At 38.4% G+C, this 23081-nt stretch overlaps 1 protein-coding gene across 4 annotated transcripts in view; it reads left to right on the top strand.

Moving 5' to 3' along the window:
• Nucleotides 1–1193: 1193 nt before the first annotated feature.
• Nucleotides 1194–23081, top strand: part of KLF12 (KLF transcription factor 12) — a 462415-nt gene continuing 440527 nt past the window's right edge. For 2 of the 4 annotated variants that reach the window (XM_012442847.2, XM_021667177.2), the window contains exon 1: nucleotides 1487–1662. The gene's annotated coding sequence lies outside the window, so the exon portion shown is untranslated. Of the gene's footprint in view, nucleotides 1434–1486; nucleotides 1663–23081 lie in introns of those variants that run through there. The other 2 variants (XM_064369123.1, XM_012442844.2) reach the window with 2 other exon arrangements.

Genomic DNA, 23081 nt, shown 5'->3' with positions numbered 1-23081 from the left:
GCTCCGCTCAGGGCACTGGACTCCCTTCCCTGCCGCCCCTGGGCCTCGCGGGGGTCAGTAGCTCCCGCTTCCTCTGCCCCAGTGCTGCAAGTTTGCCCCTTTCTTTCCCGCAGAACTGGCGCGGGCAGGGGCCACTTCTCCTGAGGTGGCGAGGCCAAGCGCGGGTCTCCCTCTCGCCCCCATTCATCCCGCCAAGGTGAAGCGCAGGGAGAAGGGGCGCCCCCGCCTCGCCCGCAACGTGTGTCTCTCCGGAACCCAAACAATGACTCCCCTGCTGGCCGCGCCTGGCCCTCGCCCGCCCCACCGGCCCCACCGGCGCGCAGAGGGCACCGCCCGCGGGGCTGCCCCGGCCCGACCCTATTGTTGCCCGGCTCGGTCGATGCCCAGCGTCCGGGGACGATCCCCGCGCGCGGCCCCGCAGCCCCGCAGCCCCGCAGCCCCAGCCGGCCGCCCGGGCCGGCTCCGCCCACACCTTTCCAAGTTCGCTGGCGGGCGAGCCACGGGGACGGCCGGGACGCCGGCCCCCTCCCTGCACTGCGCGCCCCCACCCGGGCGGGAGCGGCGAGGGGCGGGGGCCAGAGCTGGCTGCGCGCCTTCTGGGTCCCCGAATTCTCCTCCTAAGCCTGCTTGGCGCGCTCTAACACAAAAGAGGGGACTTTCTCGCAGCTAGGCGCGAGTCCTCGCCCGGCGAGTTGCCCTCCGGGGGTCCCTCCCGCCGCGAGCCCCGCGGGTCTCCTCGGCCGGCGGCTCCCTGAGCTTCCAGGGCCATGTGTGGGTTATTTGGGGTGCCGCAGCGAGGTGGTGCAGGTGAAAGGAAAGCTCCGCTGAGGCCCGGGACCAGAAGGCGGGGGCAGGGGTGGGGCGGGGTGGGGCGGGGTGGAGGCGCCGCGGACCCACCCCGCAGCCCGGCGGCCCGGGCGGGGAGGCGAGGGCCGGGCAGTGGGTGTTGCCTTCTACCTCTGCGAACGGGGAGGGGTTAGTTTCCCACAGGGGATTTCAACCATCACACTCAGAGCCCGCCTCCTAATCCTCGGGCGGAGCGGCTCGGGGGCCCCATTTTATGGCAATAAAGCGACTTAGCGCCTGCTGAGCGAGCCCCTCCCCGCCGCCGCCCCCGCCCTCGGCCCCACCCCGGGGCTCGCCCGCAGCGGCGGGGCTTTGTTTCTGGGGAGAAGGACCCGGAGCTCTTTTGTTTGGGGTTTCTTGTTTTCGGCCCCCCACCCGCAGCTCACCCCACCCCACCCCAAGCGCCTCTCTGGTTTCCTGAGCTGCGGGCTGCAAGGGAGGAGGAGCGGCGTCCTGCAACCCCCTCGGCTGGGCCCCGGGGTAATTCGATGCGGGCCTGGCGAGGCTCCCCACACTAGACCTGGGCTCGCGTCTCGGCAGCCTCCACCCACCGGCCCACCCTACATTTAGCGCATCATGTGATCCGGGTAAGTCATTTGCAAGTACAACAGTTCCCCGGGTTGCCCCCCATTCATTTCCTGAGAACTGCAGAGAGCCGCTGAGAGGCTCTGCATGTGCGTGTGCGCGGGTGACGCCGTGTGTGTGCGAGTGAGTGTGTGTGTGTGCGCGCGCGCGTGTAAGAGAGAAAGGGAGAGAGAGGGGGACTCTGTGTGAGGGAAAGAAAACAATTTCTCCTGCTCTGCAGCTTCTGTTCAGGTCTGTGCCGATTCCGTTTCTTATCAAAATAAACAACCCCCTCCTTTTTTTTTTTTTTTTTTTTGCCATCCCAAATCAGACCATATTCTCTTAACGTGTTTTATTTTCCTTCTGTCATCTGCTCAAGTTAAATCATTTTGGTTGGTCTGTGTTCTTAAAGGGGGAAAGTGCTGGGAAGCGGGAGGGGGGCCGGGGAAGGGCGATGCTGTTGCAAAGCAAGTAGCGTCGGTCGGATTCGTGGAGAAGAAAGAAGGAGGTTTCTTCCCCCCTCCCTAATTTTTTTTTTTTTTTCAGAAGTTATCAAGTAACGTGAATTAAGCAAATGTTTTTCTACCCCTAATGGAATTGTTGGTTGCAGTGTTTACCTGACAGTTGCCAAGGATGAGAAATAAAACCCCAGGGCTGAAATGGGGAGAGGGGAGTGCTCGTGGAAGTAGTTGGCCCCCCGGCCTGGAGCGGGGTGGATGAATAGCTGCCGCACCGGGGCCGTGTGGACTGTGTGTGCGCGCTGGAGATAGTGGAGGGGAAGGGGTTAAGGCGGAGATGACACTGCTGGCATGAATAGTGCTCCTGGTGCTACATTCATTATTGTCTCTGGTCGTAATGATGTGTAACTGTCACTTGCTACAGTGCCTGGTCCATGCTAGTAGCCAGGGGCTGGCCGGTGGCTGTTATTTTCAATTACCGGGGACCTGGTCGGAGTTGACAAGGGGCAACTTTGCACGTCCACCCGGGCCGGGAACCCGCAGAGCCGTCCTGGAAGCCACTTCTTGCCTTAGAAGCTCACCCTGAGGATTCGGACTTGACCTCCGCAACATTAGTTGGTGTCACGTTAGATGCTCCCCTACGGGGAGAATCAATCCTGCTTTTGTTGGTTAGAGAGCTGCCTGCAAGAACTTTGAAAACTTTTATCTTTGGGGCAAAGGGTGGGGTGCACTCAACAGTTTTGTTTCGCAGTGCATTTGAGGCAAATGCTTGGAAAAAGTACCAATTCCTTTGTTATATGCCCTGCAGCTTCCCAACCCCCTTCGCCTTGCGCTTCGAGTTTTGCATACTTTAATAGTATAGTCTTAATTCAGCTGATAAAAGATGACTGTGTTGAGTTAAAGAGTATTAATACAACAGAATGTGTAATCTGAATAAACAGTTTGTGTAGTTAGTATTGTCGGCCCTCTAATTTAACTGTATATATGGCTTAAGTGTTGTTCTCTGTGGATTGTTTTAAATAATTCCACTGGCTAATGGAATTCTCGGCCGAGCACTCGGATATTTTATTTTTCACTAGCGTTAAGATTTTCTCGGTTACCTTGTAACATCAGAGAGACGAGCAAGCTCTATTTACATTTAGTGCATGTGCATCTAGTGACTTCGCTAGACATCTGCCAATCAAATACACGTCATTCTGCAAAACCACCTAGACGCCTCCATGCCCTTTTCTTACTGGACGATAGAGTTGTTTAGATAAGTAAATGCTTTGACATAAATTTGGTGGCTTTTAGCAAGAGGAAGCTTGTGGTGGGAATAGGAGTGGTCACTTTGAGGAGTGGGTGTATACTGTCTTCTAAGAAATGCTTTCAGAACTGACATTTAATTAAAACAGTGGACCCCCCCTCCAGGTCCCCCAAGAAAAAAAACTTTGCTTGTGCTGTTCTCAGACCTCATTCACATGTTGTGTACATTTTTTTAAACCACATGAAAATTGGTTCCGATAAAGGAGTATACTTTTAGGCTAGAAAATTTTAAACTATAGAAGTATAGTGGAAATAGGATGTTGAAGGACAAACATTTCAAATGCATAAGTTATATCTTTATTGTTGCAGACCGGTCAGTCTCGATGCTAGATTGAGTATATTAAGCTCCTTTGATCTGAGGAGAGAGCAATTTGAGCATAAAAAAATTAAGAAAGAGGTTTATTATTCTACCAATGACTGTGATGAAATGTGCTGGGAGAATTTGAAATTTCAAATGTTTTCACATCAAATTTTCATAATTTTTGAACTAAGACCATGTAACCAACATAGCTAGGTCAGGTTAAACAAAACATTCTTGAGGATTTCTGTTTATTTTTGAAATCCTTCAGTTATTTACTACTTAGTGCAGTCAGCTGAAATTTATTGTGGAATGCTTTTTATTACTACTTATTGAAAAAAAATTGTTGTTAATGAGTCCTTAATATTCCCCATCTCCCCAACCCCCCATCCAAGTTCTTTTTTCAGAAATGAATGTCATTTGGGAGAAAATGGTCCTGGTATAGCATTTGAGACCTTGACCTTAGCAACTCTTGGCTGGTGGTTGTTTACTACAGCTGCAGCCTATGTGTGTGCTGAAAAGGAAGGTCTGCAAACACTAGTGCACTCTCCCCAAGCCAAGGGGAGAACAAATCGAGATGCTTGACGTTCGTTCTGAAGAGCATGCATCTGGTCTATAATATCCATCATGTTCTGGTCATGTGAAATATACATGTTGCTCAGAGATATTTTCCCTGCCTCCTGTGCAGGGAAATTATGCACTTTAACAAGCTCCAGTGAGTTTTAGATGTTACAATATATCATGAAGCAGGCTGTTATCAACCTAGTGAAATAATTTGGCCTTAAATATAGGTATGTTTTATCTTGGCAGAGACAACGTTAAGTGCTTAGGCCTCTAGGTCTATGCTGAGAGCGTTTTGAATTCGAGCCAATGTTGGTTAATCTAGAGTTTGGAGTAACCTTGCCCAGTGAAGGGATGTTGTTAAGTAGATGAACGTGTAAAGGTCCTGGACATTTTTTCCATCATACAACATGGAAAGCATGGAACTTTATATTTTTGCAAATTAATAATATTACAATGATCACATTAAATTGGAGTGTTTATATTGTGAGATAAACAGTCAAGTTCATAAATCTAGCTGTAGATTGTATATTAAAATATAAAAGTAGTAATGGCACAAACTTATTTGAAGTTTTTTTAAATAAGTTTTTTCACTTGCTGCTTGAATGTTGATTAATGAACATGAGCTAAAATCCCAAGACAGTTTTATTCAAAATCAACACCATCATTACCTTTTCTGTTTAGAAAACAGCTTTTTTTTTTTTTCTGGAGATGGGGTCTCACTCTGTCACTCAGACGGGACTGCAGTGGCATAATGGTAGCTCAAATTCCTGGGCTCAAGGGATCCTCCTGCCTTAGCCTCCCAAGTAGGCAGGAGGGGTCTCACTTTGTTGTCCAGCCTGTCTCTTGAATTCCTGGTCTTAAGCAAACCTCCTGCCAAAGTGCTGGGATTGTAGGCATCAGCCCCTGACTTCACTGGCTACAACTTTAATTTTTAAAATAAGTCCTGAAATAGGTTGTAGTTACTTATCTGTCATTTTCTACTTGAAAATACTGTATGATCATAGACTGGAAATAGCTTATATTTTTGTCCAGTATTTCTTTTTCCTTTCAAACTCAAACTTATTTGTTTTTCAGCATGCAATTTTTTTATACACAGCTTTCAACTTTTAACTGTTCACAAAATGTAAGGGTAAAAATATTAAAATTAAATCACAGGCAACGCCCTATAACCACAGCCTTAACTCATCTACCACAACCACTCCTCCCAAAAGCAAGCAAGTAAACAGATGGGCCTTGCCCTATGCCCAGAAGGTCAACAGTCTTAGGCTTTGTTAGACCTGCTTGGTTTCTGAATCCCAAGCCCAGCCCAGAGAGCTGTCTGACTTCCACAGGCCAGAATTCACTTTTGGGGCCTAGGTCAGCCACACCCCATCTGATGTCAGCTATTAAGTTCTTGTGGTAGAGAACACATGCTGTGGATTAAATGGTTACTTTCTCTCTATATTGTCAGTAATTATGTTACAAAAGGATTTTTCCGTTTTGGGTGTTTATTGTCATAAAGTGGCTACTTGAATAGTCTTATTGCTCCATAAAATTTTGTTTTGGTCGGCAGTAGATTACAGGATACTCACCCAAAGAAATCTGCTCTAGTATGAGCAGAATTTCTTTTTTCCTGTCTTTTTTTTTTTTTCTCAACTTAAAGTCATGCTTTTCTTTTGTTGCTACTCTCATGGTCTACATTTTTGAATATTTATTAGTGTAATAATTAGACTGCTCTAAACAGATTTGCTATCTGGTGCAGAAGTAGCAGCAGGAAGCCCTGATGCTGTATTGCTGAATGGAAGTTGAGAGGGGAATAAATTAGGAGACCTTTAGGATAGTTTTCCCACCCCTGTCAAAGACTATAGAAGCTAACACGATAACTACCTGCTGCCTTTGACAGCCATGAATTGTGTCCCAAATGTGACATTCACTATGCTTTTCAGTCTATAGGGCCTTTCACAGTAATTCCTGGCATGATGTGTATGTATACAGTTGGCCCTCTTTGTTCATCAGTTTCACATTAATTGAGTCAACTAATGGCAGATTGAAAACATTCAAGAAAAAAATCTACAACAATACAGATGATACAAATAAAAAAACCATAACAACTATTTATATAGCATTTACATTGTATAAGAGATTGTAAGTAACCTAGAGATGATATAGAGTATATAGGAGGATGTGCACAGGTTATATGCAAATACTGCATCATTTTTATAACGGACTTGAGCATCTATGGATTTTGGTATCAGTTGGGGTTTGGGATCCTGGAGTTATTCCTTCAAGGATACTGAAGAATGACCATATATTGTATATACATATATATTCATCATCTTATATATCTATATGTGTATGTATCTATTTAGTATTTATGTGTTTTTATGTGTGTTTTTGTAGTCTATATTTTGTAGTCCATGTACTAATATCTATATTAGTACATAACCCCCCACACACACACCATACTCAAGACCAAGAATTATAGTAAAATTTCATGAACAAGAAATACAGTGAAAAGCTACACATGTGTATAAAAAAGGGAGAAAAACAGTCTTTAAAACATTCTGTGTTTAGTAATACTGTGCTCACTTTGAGATTATCAAGCTAACTCATAACAAAACAGAAAAACAACCCTGCCTTAAAGAAAACAAACCTAAATGTCAACCAAGATAAATTATTCCACAACAATGTAAAGAAAACCTTCATTCATTTCATAATGAATGGTAAACCTCTAAGATTGTATACATCCTTGAATCACAACTGATTTCAGTGTCAGATATATCTCAGTTTGAGTCTTGCTCTCTTGCTTGCTAACTATGGATGACCTTGGTCAAGTTTCTTAACCTCTCTGAGTCTAGAAAATGGAAAAAACAGTATGTAGTTTACAGCACTGTGGTGAGAGATAAATGAGGTAATATGGCCAAAAGTCACTTTGTAAAACTACAAAGTACTTGTGTGGCAACTGATTTGACAGGAAAAGCACACCCGCCATACCTCTACCGCCCCCACGCTCTCCTCCCCTGAAAAGGATAAACTTTCCTGCTTCTCAAAATGAGCATATAAATTACACTTATGGGGAAGGAATTTCCGAGTGTGGGTAGAAAACTTCTGGCAGTCAAAGGTCATGAATTCCATTCCTGTCTCACCAGAGATTTGCTCTGTGACCTTGAGAAAGTCATTCTTAAAAAGTTTCAGTGTAGCTGGTATAAAAGTTACTGTTAACATTTATGTAATACAGGTGAGATAGCCGAGCTTTTCAAAAGAAAAATACATGAAATTACAATTCTCATCATCATTTATAGAAACCTGAAAATAAAGGTGAACAATAATTAGAGATTGAAAGTCTGCAGGCTACTTCTTTAATGAGTCATCTGAAGCTTCTATCAACTCGTCATTTAAAAAAGCCCTTAATTTTTAAAATAATTACAAATTATTAAATTTGTGATGTTCTATAATTTCAAGCAGTACATTGAACTGCAAATCCTTGGTTAAGCTAAGATTCTGTTGATTAAGCTATGTCTGATTTATGACTTAAAAGTCACTTGGTTAGACTCAGACATTGTTGCTTTTAACTAACATATAAAATGCACAATAAAGGTAGATAATCAGGATCTTATACGTTATTTTTACATTTATTGAATAGTTATTTATAATCACACATTTACATGATTTCTCCCCAACTGCATTTTCTCCAGTAAAAAAGAAACACAAAAAATTTTTTTTACAAACAAAAGTTTTTTTACACTCTTACAGGAGCAAAGAAACTAACTCAAACTAGCTCATCAGTATAACTCAATTTAAACTCTTTCCATGTTACAGGTATTGCCTGACTCCTCCTATTCATGTTACAATTATCACTGCAAATATCGACATCACTTTTCGTGGGACTCTCTTATTTATCATGCCCTGCTTTAAGAATACCCTGTTTCCAGTCAGTATTCTCGGGCCTCACAGCTCACAGTATTCCTTCTGATGTTAACTGCTTGTTGATTTGCCTTGTTCTAAATGCCACTATCATGGTCTTTTCCAACCTAAGTAGCTAAATATATTGAACTCTTGTCAACTATTCCTCAGTTTGCATTATTTTCCTGAAAAAAAAAGTTATTTCTTCTTGCAAAAAGAAACCTTGTGGCAAGGCATGGTGGATCACACATGTAATCCGAGCACTTTGGGAGGCCGAGGCAGGCGGATCACGAGGTCAAGAGATAGAGACCATCCTGGCCAACACAGTGAAACCCCATCTCTACTAAAAAATACAAAAATTAGCTGGGCATGGTGGCACACGCTTGTACTCCCAGCTACTCTGGAGGCTGAGGCAGGAGAATTGCTTGAATGCAGGAGGCAGAGGTTGCAGTGAGCCAAGATTGTGCCACTGCACTTCAGCCTGGCGCCAGGCGACAAACCAAGACTCTGTTTCAAATAAAAAAAGAAACCTTGTGATATAGTAGAATTAAGCCATACTGCATTTATAAATATTTGCTGTAGAGTATTGATGCCTCTCTTAAAAGTGGCCGTTCAGGCCAGGTGTGGTGGCATGTGCCTGTGTTCTCAGTTACTTGGGAGGCTGAGGCAGGAGGATCCCTTTATCCCAGAGTTTGAGCCTGCAGTGAGCTGTGATCCATTGAGCAAATGCACTCCAACCTTGGTAACAGAGCAAGATCCTGTCTCTGAAACCACAACAACAGTAACAACAAGAAACAGCCATTCAGAGTAAATAGTGGGTACAAAATAAAATACTCCTTATTGTGTACCTAGTATAATACAGAAGTTAAGAACTTGGTTTTCCATATGTTAGTTTATTTAATATGTACTCTTTAGTAAACTGGTATTGGTAGTCCTTGGCTTTTGTATCATGGACTTTTCAAGTAACTGACACATGGAATACTATGTATCACCTCTGCAATGCCATTTATACACTGGATTTTTACTTACAAGCATCATTTGATGAATGTCTTTTTTTGGGCTGTCGTGTTGTTGTCTTGCTAATTAACCCTGACTCCTGCTACATCACTGTGACTCTGCCACTTTTGGCAGAAATTTTACTGCTTTTTACTTTATTTTAACAAAATGACTGGAAAAAAAGAGGAAAAATGAATGCATCTAGTTATGAGAAACAGTTTATTATCTTGCTATACAATTGAGACAATAATCATTAGATGTGCTGAAAGTGATGAATCTTTATTGGAAGTGCTGTTTGGAGTTAAGCTGATGAATTGTGAAAAAAATGAAATTGTAGAACACACAAAATGATATGTAGATACTTTTGATGACTAATAGATTGTATATAATTGCAGATTTTGTGATTTTCCTTTTGTCTATGAGAATGACTCTCCTTTAAAACATGTCTGGTCCCTTCACTTTTACATATTTGAGTTTTGTATGTTTTCAGGCAAAAACATACAAATATATCTGTAAAACATATGTATCATAATTCTTAATGTATCATGTATGTATTTGTATCATTTAATATATAATCGAATCATACAACTTACATGTAATGGTTATGCCATATGACATGTAATATAGCACATATGTGCTATATGCACTGTTGTACTCTATTATGAACTGTATTATGATTTTCATTTCATAAATGTGGAAATTCATTTTCAGCAAAGTAAAGTAGTGAAATTGTAGTGAATAGCCAGTTAGCTTTAGAGAGTTAAACACTAGAAAGCCCCCTGGACTTTCCCCTTGTGTTACTCTTACCTCCCTCTGGCATTAAATGTAATATTCCAGAGTTAGCCTTACTGTAGACTAGGGCAAAATGGGAGTATTATACAAGTAAATATGGATTAGAGGCTGTATTATTATATTTGTTGTAGATTATATTAGCATACTATGTTTACTAGAATACATTTACTACAAGATTTACTTCAATAAAGTAGTCAATTCTGTGTTTGCTGATACATGTACTAAAACAAATTATCATACCTTATCAAAAAAATTATTTTGGAAGGAAACCACTATAGGATGTTCTATAGCAGTGGTAATAATAGACCAGTAAATTCTGGCTAATATGCATTCTGCTATTGGATAAAGCTATCAAAGTTAGGGACATAATAAAAGTAATAATAATGTTATTTTTGTTAGAACATGCTTCACTTATCCATTTGACTTACAAGTATTTAGCTCCTACTATGTTTATGGACCCTTACATGAAAATGGGTAGGACAATATCCAGTATCATTAGTGAGCTGAAAATCAAGGATGAGAAGTAAGAATTATGTGGCAAATTATAACATAAGGTAATTTGGGATAAATGGACCAAGTGCTCTAAGTTGTTTAAAGTACCTGGGGATGAATTGTTTCTATCTGGGAAATCAAGTTTTCAAGGTTTTAGTAGAAATGCGACAAAGATTCTTTATATAAACAGTGTATATGTATATCTTATATTTTTATATAAACAGTGTGTGTGTATATATATTTATATATATATATATATTTTTTGAGATGGAGTCCTGCTCTGTAGCCCAGGCCTGAGTGCAGTGGTGCAGTGTCAGCTCACTGCCACCTCCACCTCTCTGGTTCAAGCAATTCTCCTGCCACAGCCTCCTGAGTAGCTGGGACTGCAGGTGTGTGCCACCTTGCCTGGCTGATTTTTGTACTTTTAGTAGAGATGGGTTTCACCATGTTGGTCAGGCTGGTCTCGAACTCCTGATCTCAAGTGATCCGCCCGCCTCGGTCTCCCAAACTGCTAGGGTTACAGGTGTGAGCCAATGTGCCTGGCCCAGTTTAAATTTTTTTTTAAATAGAAAAAGCAAACCTGCTAATATATGAATGCAAATTAAAAACATGTTTTGGCAGTTATGGTGATTTCCTACCTGTTTTTTTCTGTTATCTTTTAGAGCTGATGGTTTTATGTGTTGGCAAATTTTTATCATTTGCCAGATCACCAGAAAATTTTCTTTTCCAAAAATAGATTCTAAGATGTGCGTGGCCAATAGGTATGCAGTGTTACAATGAGTTTAGAGGTGGTTTATTCGGGTTACAAAAGCAAGAAAATTGACTGATGAATACATTTTAAAATGCACTTTATGTGATGCTATCTAATGAAGGTCTTCCATATTTTTGAAAAAATCTGATGTATAGTATTTTATTTTTTAATGATAAGAACTTTAACTTTGACAAAAAATATTTTAAATAATGGGGATATTAATTTATATTAAAATATTATTTAAATATTAAGAGGAATAAATTTTTTAAAACATGAGAACAATGGTAGAAATAACTTGAAAACATAAATTTTGCAGAAGATCACAGTCAGTTGCAGTATATCAGAAGTGTTGCTTGAAGGGATATTTAGAAAGAAACATTGAAGTAGGTGGATATTTCAAGGCTAACAGACTTTGGAATATGCATTAGCTCTTCTTGTTTAGGTATGAATATAGGTAACTTTAGCAAACACAAAATATTTCATTGAAGAAAGAAATGAACTCAATAAGTCAATCAAAACCATTGATGGAATTATTACTTTAAACTTAGCGATATATTGAGTATGGTGGAATTATACCAAGGCTGTAGGCTGAGGTAGATACCTTGTGTTTTGTTTATAAATAACAGTAGTTAAGACAGTTTAGAATACTTGATAAGTATGGGCTAACAACAACGAGAACTGCTTTGTGCCTGGTGGTTTACAGAGTGGTTTTAGTTTCATCCTGATCGTCTTGTATGGTGGATTGGACACATGTTATCCATATAATTGAAGAGAACTTAAAATCAAGAGAAGGTAAAAGTCTAGAAATTGGCAGAACTAGACTCTTATTGCCAACAGCAGTAAAATAATTTTTTCCCGTTTCATAACTACTACTGTCGTTCTAACTTCCATTTAGTATCAATAAGTAAAAACTTTTCAAGTCCACATTGCATAAAAGAAGTGTCACTAGCGTCTAGCTCTATATGAAATGATCCATCAGTATCAGATGAATTCTTGCCTTCCTCCAAAATTCACTTTAAAAGGGTAAAGAATCCACATGCAACAGCCCAGGGAGATCAATCCATTGACCCTGGATACAGTGTGTGTGTCTAGAGACATCTGTAGAGAGTGTGCAGTTAGAGGCATCCATACTCTTCAAAGAAACTTAGGGCACATACTCTCTAAAGAAACTTAGGCTTGTGCAAGGTGCTGAAAACACATGTAGAGAAAACATGGGCTTTGTCCTACAGTTTAGGCAGATCAAGAAAGAAGCAGGATAGCTAAGCTGAAAGGCAAGCCCAAGCTGATATATTCTGGTTTAGTTTATTTGTTTTAGGTCTTTAGTGTGCCTAAGAGCTACCCTAGATATTTTTAGATTTATACTGTAATCTCTTTTAAGTACTTTTAATCTAACTAGAAAAACTTCTTCTATTTAAGCATGTATTTCGTAAGTTTTTTCTTTCAAAAACTTTTTGCACATTTATTTTATATTAAATGTGTATAATACATTTTAAAGGCATTTCATTTTAGGTTTCTAACCACAGATAGGTATTTATGATATTTACATGTGATTTTTTTTTCTTTCTATGACTAAGTTTTCAAAGAAACACAACTGAAAATCGTTAGAAAATAAGTGTTGTCTTGCAAAAGCTCACTTTTATGGGCATTGTTTACAAATATATTATTCTGATAAGTGGGTATACTTGTATAGAAATTTTTAAATTCATTTTTTTAGTAAACTGTTTTCTCTTTTACTTAGTTCTTTCTCCTGTAGCCAAAAATAACATTCCATTAGTCCATAACCCATGTTTTTAGCACTGTTATGTGTCCTTTTGTATTTTTCTCTATATTCTTAAGCATTAGGAACACATACACACACACAGTTTTTTAGTCACTGCTTACAAAAATGGAAGGAGTTTTTTTGAAACTTTTTAATCTTTTTTCATTCGGTGCTGCCTTAGAGAAATCCTTTTCAGCTGCTACTGTTCTAATCAATTAAAAAATTGTTACATCTTATTTCAAGGAGTGGTTATTTCATAGGCTACTCAATCACTCATTTATTAGAGGGAAATACTGTGTTTCCATTTTTTGCCACTTTTAAACCAATGATGTAATAAATAACTTTATAGCTGTATTCAGAGAGACCTAAAGAATAGATTCCCAGAGACAGGACCATCTATTCAAAATGTATCAGTTTTCATAAATGTTGCCACATTGCTTTGAGAAGGATATAGTAGTTCACATTTTTACCAGCAATGCAGGCAAATGCCCTCTTCCCAAACACGGTCAGCATTAGTTGTGTTTCCCAGTCTGATAATTGTGTGGTAATATCTTATTGTCACTTGAATTAGTATTTCCTGATTGTTAGTGACTTTGAACATCTTTTCCTATGTTTGTAGGCAAATTAGAATTGTTGTAAGAATTGTCCTTTCATATTGTTTGCCCATTTAAAAAATTTGGTTATTGTCTTTTTGTGGGAATTTATTTCATATTAAAGCCACTAACCATCTGCCCAACATCTCCATCGCAAGTAATTTTTTCATAAACTGATCTTTTATCTCTTGCCTGTTCAAGAGGTAGCTTTTAATATATAACCTTTAAAATATTTATTAATTAATTCCTTCTCTTTCTCTGTGGTGTCCTGTTTTAAGGTTTTCTCCATTGATAAAGTAGGCTTGTAATCTCATAACTAGATTTACTTTTCCCCCATTTTTGTCTTATCTTCAATCTATTTGGAATTTATTGTTATATATGGTGTAAGAGAGGGGGTCTACTTTTTACTTTCAGAGCATAAACATATCATTGTATCAGCAGCAATTTTGAGATAATCTGTTCTTCTTCCAGTGAATACAAATTTCACATTCGTCGTATCATATGTTTTCCTGTATTCTGTAGTACCTGACTTTCTCTACAAATTTTCTTACGTATTCTAAGACACGTAACTAGCATTCATATGTGAGGAATATTTTATCAATCATCACACTTCCCCTGGGCAAAAAATATTCAAAACCCTGTTGTGATTTTAATTGGAATTGCATTAAATTATATGAACTCCTGGGTTAATTAACATTTTAATGTTATTTGCAGTGCATTATATTATCCCAATTCAAGAACGTGGATTTTTTTTCATTTGCTCATTTCTTATTTTTTATATTTCAAAAATGTGCACTGCTCACTTAAGCTTTGATCTTATGCGTAGCTGGATTTGATTTTTTAAAGGTTTTGTTTTGCTTGTTTTGTTTCATAGGATAATGGTCATTAGCTTTCTTCTTTCCTTTTAATATATTCATCTGATATTGGTTTCAGGGTTTTCATAATGTCATATAATGAGTTGGGAAGTTTTTCATTCTCTTCTATTTTTTGTAATACTTTGTGTAGAATTCTTACTATTCCATAGAAGTGTGGGAGAATTCATTTGAGAATTCTATATTGTTCTATATTGTTACTGGTTTTTTGACTCCTTGTTCTCTTAGTTATTGGGAGAGGAGAGTTGACAGTTGTGAATTTATCTAACTCTCTTTTTAGTGCTGTCAGTTTTTGCTTTATGTATCTTGAAACTCTGTTACTAGTTGTGTGCACATTAGGATTGTTGTATTTTCTTAGTGAACTGACCTCTGCTCTTACCATCTCTAGTTTCTATTTGGAGTGTTCTAGCAATTCATATGTAAAATAATTTTTGTATAATTGTGTTTCTATAACTTGCTATGTGTTCTCTGTTTTTCTCATTTTGTTCTCTCATTGTCTCCCATATCTTGCTTTCTTTGGGCTTGATTATTTTTTATTATATAATCTCCATCATTGACTTTTTAGTTACATATATTTGTTTTATATTTTTAGTGGTTACTCTAATATACATCATTAACTTCTCACAGTCTACCTTCAGATAATACTTTACCTCTTACTGTATGAACTCGGAATCTTCGTATATTGCCATTTTTTTTCTCTTTCATTGTTTGTGCTATTTTCTTCGTATATTCTACTTATACATGTTATAGCCCATCCATTTCTTGGTGACTGTGTTTGCTTTGAACAATAAGTTACCTTTAATACAGATTCGACATCAGAAAAAATACGTTTAAAAATTTTTTTTTGCTATCTCAGGGTCTGCTTATGGTGACAGCTTTCTCTCTTGACAGTGAGTAATTTCTTGCTTTATTTTTCTGTCTTGTCCTTTTTTTTTTTCCTTGAGATAGAGTCTTGCTGTGTCATCCAGGCTGGAGTGATGGGGTACGATCTCAGCTTACTGAAGCCTCCGCCTTTCAGGTTCAAGCGGTTCTCTGCCTCAGCCTCTCAAGTAGCTGGGATTACAGGTGCATGCCACCACACTCGGCTAAATTTTGTATTTTTAGTAGTGATGGGGATTCACCATGTTGGCTAGGCTGGTCTTGAACTCCTGGCCTCAAGTGATCTGCCCACCTCAACCTCCCAAAGTACTGGGATTACAGATGTGAACCACTCTGCCCTGCCTTTGTCATTTTTGATTGACTTCCTGCCATTTTTGATTAACTTCTCTTCACATGTTTGGTCTCCTGGATCTATCTTTCAAGTACTGCATCTTTTCTTTCATTATTTTTTCTCTTTGTAGTTTTACTTCGTGCTTTGGAAGAGGTGTGTGTTTGTATGTGCATATGAGCACGTACAGTGAGCTATCTTAACAGCCTTGCACCTTCTTACAATTAAGATGTTGGAAAGGTTGATTTGTAAATTGGGTTTTGGGGATGATAATGTATCACAGGGACTTGTTTAGTTCCATTTTCATAACCAGTTTTGAAACTTTTTTGACCATAATTTAATAAATGTAATGTGAGAGGGCATTTCTCTTTCATTTCCTCGGCCTACCAACCTTCACAATTGCGTCAGCCACTTTTTCCTTCATTTTCTAATTTACCAGGAAATAGATTAGCATAATGTATGGAAAGTCACACCATTCACAGGAAACCAGCTTTCCTTTGCAACCTAACTAATAAAGCACTTTAAAGGTCTTCATTTTTGTAATCCTTAAGAATTTTATTTAACAATTAACAAACTTTGCAAAGTTCATTAAGCATTGTAAGATGTGGCTTGTTTCAAAAATTTTTATTTGAAGAAGGCTGAATCATAGACATTTAAAATATTTTTAATGTCCTTTTTATTATGAGAAATTTTAAACATATATTAAAGTAGACAGAATAGTGTAAGAAACTCTTATGCACACAGACTTAAACTTAGAAATTCTCAACATTTTGCCATCTTGTTTCATAAATCTCTGGCCTCACTCACCCTGAACAACTAATTTCAGACTTATAATTTTGCCCATAAATACTTTAATATACTTGTCTAGCAGATAAGGACTTCAAAAAATCACATGCATATACACACATACAAAAAATAACAATATGTATAATTAACGTGTATATACATGATATACATAGTAGAATTACCATGATATATTTATCAAGGCCAGGAAACCAATGTTGGTAGTTATTGTTATTGTTGTTTGGATTTCACTAGCTTTTCCATTAATGTCTACTTTCTCTTTTAGGATACAAATAAGGTACCATATTGCTTTGAGTGTTTATAACTGTTCAGTTTTCTGTTCTGTGACAGTTTCTCAGTCTCTCTTTTTATTTTACGACCTTAACAGTTTTGGAGTATTGGTTAGGTATTTTAGAGGATATGTTCAGTTTTGGTTCATCTGATGCTTTTCTCATGATTAGACTGATTTATGGGGTCTTGGAAAAAACTATTACAGAGGTGAAGTACCCTTCTCAGTGTATCATATCAGGGGTATCATTGTATCATACCATGATATCCACAAGATACCACTGATGAGCTTAACCTTAATTACTTGGTTAATGTGGTATTTGCCAAGCTTCTCTACCATAATTTTTTTCCCTTTCCATCCTCTGTTCTTTGGAAGTGAGTCACTAAGTTTTGCCTACTCTTAAGAAATAACTACAATTAATATTTAGAATTCTATGGATTATTTTCTTTTCCCCACTTATTTTAAAATTTATATTGATGTATATATGCATATTTTACATGTGGAGTCATAAACTAATATTGTGTTATTCTCTTAGATTTTTCTAACTTTGACCAAAGACCACTTTCAGATTTGCTCTTGTGGCCCAATGACGACCCCCCGTCCTTTTGTTTTTGAGTACTTTGTTAACTTTCTGGTATTACAGTATTCTCCAGGCTCATCTCGTATTTTCCCTGCCACAGCTACCACCAAATCAGCCAACCCTCCAAGGGTCTCTCATTTCATTGTAGAATAATATATAGAAACCACGATCTGGGTGCTGAGGGTTCTTTTTGCTGCCAGTGTAGGCACTGTTCTAACTGTGAATCAAGGTGATCAGAATCAGTCTTTCTTTAAACCTTTTTTTTTTTTTAAATAAACTGACAAATAGAGGAAATACCAAGAATTCTATTTGAAATGATTACCTTATTTTGGCTAATTGACTGGAATTTTCATAACTTATCATGTTGTGATAAGAGTAGAGAAAATAGATCTTTTACTAAATCTTACAGCAAGTTGATTGACATTTTTCTTACATTCACTCTTTTAAGTTTTCATTATCTTGGTTCTCTGCTATGATGGAGTATGAGGGATGTTTTATTTGAAGAGTTTGAGTCTATGGATACATTGTATTTCTAGCATTATTTTATAATCTGCTAGATAGTACTATATTAATAGTAGTTAATTGGTCTCTTCAGTTAGTAATGTAAAACTTGAATAGAGCACTTATTTCAGGCCTAATTACAGTTTATGGATATTTTGAAATTTCTATCCTAGTTTCTAACCCTAATTTGAAGATCATAGCATCTTTGATCTTTGTAAGCTTAAAACATTTTCTGAAAAGTTCTGCTATGATATCTTAAACTGTGTATAGGAAACAATCATAGCTGTGGGAATCAACATATTCTCACTGAATGTTCATGATGTGCAAGGAATTGGGTTTCAAATGAAAGCCTAAAATCTTGAGAGGTAAGGCTTTAAACACTTAAATTTCCTATAAGGATAAATTAGTAGTTTGGCTTTCTACCATTGATGTAAAACTACACATGCTATACAACATTCATGGCCATGTATAAAGAATTTAAAGAAATTGAAACTTCACCTAAAGCAGGTTACTGCTTGATGTGAATAAGAGTGTTGCTTTGTGAGGAAGAAGATATATCACTGAATTTTTTTTCCTAGGAGCAAAGAAATGGTCTCCAAGGATCTGTCATTGGGCATTGTGTTGAGTAATTCTTAGTAATTTTTCAGTAAAAAAAAACAGCTGTTGAAGCTTTCTGGCTATGCCTCAGCAGTTCATTTTCAAAGAGGATATTAGCAGAGAAGGGAAGGACTTAAGTTTTCCTGTTTCCACTTTTCCTCATTTTTAGGTTTATCTATAAGTTTATTTCATGTAGGTCTAAGGTAAGAAAACTGAGCACATATTTACTGTATGGCAACAATAGTGTGTGGAATGGTGAATCTCAGTAAGATATGCCCACGTCTGAATCCTGGGAATATGTGAATATTGTGGTGTTTGGAAAATGATCTTCGCACATGTAATTATGTTAAAATGTTGAGATGAGAACATCCTGGATTTCTTGGGGTAGCTCTAAATTCAATGACATGTGTCCTTATAAGCGTCAGAAGAGGAGAAGGCAGTATGAAGACAGAGGCAGAGATTGGAAGGATGTGGCTACAAGCCAAGGAATACCAGCTAGTGCCAGCAGCCACCAGAGGTTGCAAGAGGCAAGGAAAAGATTCCGTTTTTTTTTTTTGAGACAGAGATTCTCTCTGTCACCCAGGCTGGAGTGCAGTGGCACAGTCTTGGCTCACTGCAACCTCTGCCCCCCAGGTTCAAGGGATTCTTCTGCCTCAGACTCCTGAGTAGCTGGGATTATGGGAGCCCGCCACCATGCCCAGCTAATGTTTGTATTTTTAGTAGAGATGGGGTTTCACCATGTTGTTGAACTCCTGACTTCAGGTGGTCCCCTTGCCTCAGCCTCCCCAGTGCTGGGATTACAGGTATGAGGCACCGAGCCCAGCAGAAAAGATTCCTTTCTAGAGCCTTTGAAGGAGTTGTAGGCCTTGCTTTCTCCTTCTCTACAACTGTGAGAGAATAATTTCTGTTGTTAGTGACCAAGTTTGTGGATAATTGTTAGGACAGCCACAGGAAATTAACCTACCATGGACAATGTATTATGCTAAATGCTGGTGGTTATAAGGTCTTTGCTACAAGGAATTCAAAAATTTTGGGAAAGAAAACAAAAAATGTTACAAGTTCTATTAAAAAAAAAACTGTACAGAAAGTTCTGAATCTTTGAAGGGGATAACTTTGTTCATTTGGAGGGTTTAGAACAGTGGTCCCCAACCCTTTTTGCACCAGGGACTGGTTTCATGGAAGGCAATTTTTCCACAGACTGGGAGAGAGTGGGAATGGCTTCCGCCTCAGATCATCAGGCATTAGATTCTCATAAGGAACATGCAACCTAGATCCCTCTCATGCACAGTTTACAGTAGGGTTTGTGCTTCTGAGAATCTCATGCTGCTGCTGATCTGTCAGGAGGCAGAGCTCAGACAGTAATGCTCACTGGCCCACAGCTCACCTTCTGCTGTGTGGCCTGGCTCCTAACAGACCATAGACCAGTACTGGTCCATGGCCCTGGGGGTTGGGGCCCCATGATTTAGATGATTCATTGAGAAATAAGCATTTTATCTGGGTTTGAATAACGAGTAAGACTATTCCTGGAAAAACGGGGGTGGAGGATTAGAGGGAGGGAGACATGTGTATGAAATAGCATATTATGCTCCTTTAAACCACCTCATCTATGAGATGAGCACCCATCTAAAACTCCAGTATTTTCAAGCATTGAGAGTAGAGCAGTTTCTTGAACCCACATTGACAACTTGATGCTGCCATATCCCAGATTTTAATAGCATGTCTCTGCTGTAAATATTATTGAAGATATTTTTAAAAATCACCTTTCATTCATATTTTTTCCCTTAATCTTCTGACTCAATCTGTTTGGCAGCTTAGAGTGTTCTATGATGTCAGTGACCCACATATAAGACCTTAATTATAGGCATCCCTCAGAGGTACTGTGGGTTTGGTTCCAGACCACTAAAATAAAGCAAATATTTCCATAAAGCAAGTCACAAGAATTTTTTTCTTTTCCCAAGGCATAAAAATTATGTTTACATTATAATGACCTATTAATCGTGTAATAGCATTGTGATTTAAAAAACAAAAACCTATATGCCTTAAATTAAAAATACTTTATTGCTAAAAAATGCTAACGTTCATTTGAACCATAAATGAGTCATAATCTTTTTGCTAGTGGAGGTTATTGCTTGGATGTTGATGGCTGCTGACTGATCAGGGTGGTGGTTGCTGAAGGTTGGGGTGGTTATAGCAGTTCATTGATGCTCACAGCATCTTCACCAGGAGTAGATTCCAATTCAGGAAACCACTTACTTTGTTTATCTGTAAGAAGCAACTCCTCATCTATGAAAGTTTTATCATGAGATTGTAGCAATTCAGTCACATTTTCAGGCTCTACTTCTAATTCTATTTCTCTTGCTATTTCCACCACATCTTCAGTTACTTCCTCCACTGAACTCTTGAACTTCTCCAAGTCATCCATGAGGGTTGGAATCAGCTTCTTCTAAACTCCTTCTAATGTTGATATTTGACCTACTTGCATAAATCACAAATATTCTTTGGATATCTAGAATGATAATCAGTTCCAGAAGGTTTTCAATTTACTTTGTCCAGATCCATCAGAGGAGTCACTATCTATGGCAAGTTTATCTTTATATAATGTATTTCTTAAATAGTAAGACTTGAAAGTTGAAATAACTCCTTGATCCTTGGACTGAAGAAAGGATGTTGTGTTAGCAAGCATGAAAACAGCTTTAATCTTCTGCATACATCTGTGTCAGAGCTCTTGGGTGATGAGGTGCATTGTCAATGAGCAGGTATTGTGCAAGGAATCTTTTCTGAGCAGTATGTCTCAATAGTATTTAATAAACCATCCTGTAAGTAGATCTGCCATCATCCAGACTTTGTTGTTCCATTTATAAAGCACAGGCAGGGTAGATTTAGCATAATTCTTAAGGGGCCTTGGATTTTCAGGATGGTAAGTGAGCATTGGCTTCAACTTAAAGACACCAGATGCATTATTCCCTAACAGGGAGTCAGCCTGTGCTTTGAAATTGTAAAGCCAGTCATTAACTTCTCCTCTCTAACTATGAAAGTCCTCTATGGTCTCTTCTTGCAATAGGTTGCTGTTTTGTTTACATTGAAAATCTGCGTTTTTTTTTTGTTTGTTTTTTAGTATATTCATCTTCATCAGTGATCTTAGCTAGATCTTCCGAGTAACTTGTTGCAGCCTCCCCATCAGCACTTGCTGCCTTGCCTTCCACCTTTATGTTATGGAGATGGCTTCTTTTCTTAAAAACCTCATGAAACAAACTCTGCTGGCTTCCAACTTTTCTCCTGCAACTTTCTCACCTCCCTTAGCCTTTATGAAATTAAAGAGAGTTAGGGGCTTGACCTGGATTAGGCTTTGGCTTAAGGGAATGTTGTAACTGGTTTGAGCTTCTATCCACACTATTCATACTTTCCATATTGTTAGCAATAAAGCTGTTTCATTTTCTTATTCATGTGTTTGATGGAGTAACACTTTTAATTTTCTTCCGGAACTTTTCCTTGGCATTCACAACTTAACTCTTTGGCACAAGAAGCTTAGCTTTTGGTCTGTCTCTGCTTTCACCATGCCTCCCTTATTAAGCTTACTTACTTCTAGCTTTGATTTAAAGTAACTTCCTTTTGATTTAAAGGAAGCAGGTGATGCTTCCTTTCACTTGAACACTTAAAGGGCTTTGTAGGGTTATTAATTGGCCCACTTGTAGTGTTGTTAAGTCTCAGGGAGAGAGATGAAGGAATTGCCAGTTGGTGGAGCAGTAAGAACACACACAACATCTATTTATCAAGTTCACTGTCTTAGGAGGTCAGGGTTTCTGTTGCCCTGAAGCCACGGATCACCATAACAGATATAATAATAGAAAAGTCTGAAATATTGCAAGAATTACCAAAATGTGACACATGCTGTTAAAAAAATGATGGTAATACACATGCTCGACTCAACATTGCCGAAATATTTTAATTTGTAAAAGAACAAAACTCTGAAACACACAACATCTGCAAAGTGCAGTAAAGTGGAGTGCAACAAAATAAGGCATGCCTGTATAGAGAACTTTTTATACTCTGACAGGGTCAGTAAACTTTTGCGTAAGAGCCAAACAGTAGTATTTTAGGGTTTTCCAGCCACATAAGTTATCTGTCATGCATACATGTTATACACACACACACAAACATTTAACAACCCTGTAAGAATGTAAAAACTATTCTTTGGGAGCATGCCTTTTGAAAACAGGCCATGGCTCTGTTTGGTCCATAGGTCATAGTCCGCTGACTGCTGTTCTGTGATAATGTGTTAAGTTAGTTGTTCCTTTTTTTTTATTTGCAGAAGAGTCACATATTTCTGCTATAATGCACAGATATTAAATATGAATAACTTAAAATCCGAGCCAGAATATGATTGGCTGAAACTTACAACTTTCTAGCCTTAAATACTGAACAAATTTAGAAATAGCCAAAAAATAATCTAGTTTTCTTTAATATATTTGCCTTTTTTATAAGTGGAACTTTTAAAAACATATCTTTCACAGGTCTAAAAATAAAAAGGAAACACAGGATCTTGAGGACTTCTGTAACTTCTTTAAAATAATACATTTCTGGTTTAGTAACTCATAGGACTTTTAAAAGACCTTTTTCCCCCATTGGCACAAATATTTTTCAGTGTGAGATGTTCTATTGAATTTTTAAAGACACTTTAATAAAAATGTGTTCTTTAGGGTGAATGATTAATTGGACTTTTCAGATCATCTTGTGAAAGAGTTTTGTTATTAGGTTGCCTTCTTGTTTTCAGTCACAACTTGTGAAACATCCCAAAATGCTTGTAGCTTTAGAATTTGCCAGCAGGTTACATTAGAATTACTTTAAAATCTCTTAAGGTAAATTGATATTTATAGATTTATTTATTTAATTTTTTAAAAGAAGCCTCTTATAAGGTGACTTATTTTTAATTTCAACAAAATACACAAATCAGG

The sequence above is a fragment of the Aotus nancymaae genome, unplaced genomic scaffold (genome assembly GCF_030222135.1).
Source record: "Aotus nancymaae isolate 86718 unplaced genomic scaffold, 86718_ANA_hifiasm-v0.15.2.pri h1tg000088l, whole genome shotgun sequence".
Lineage (NCBI taxonomy): Eukaryota > Metazoa > Chordata > Mammalia > Primates > Aotidae > Aotus > Aotus nancymaae.
The sequence above is the reverse complement of the archived record's forward strand: the minus strand, read 5'-3'. Positions and strand labels throughout refer to the sequence as shown.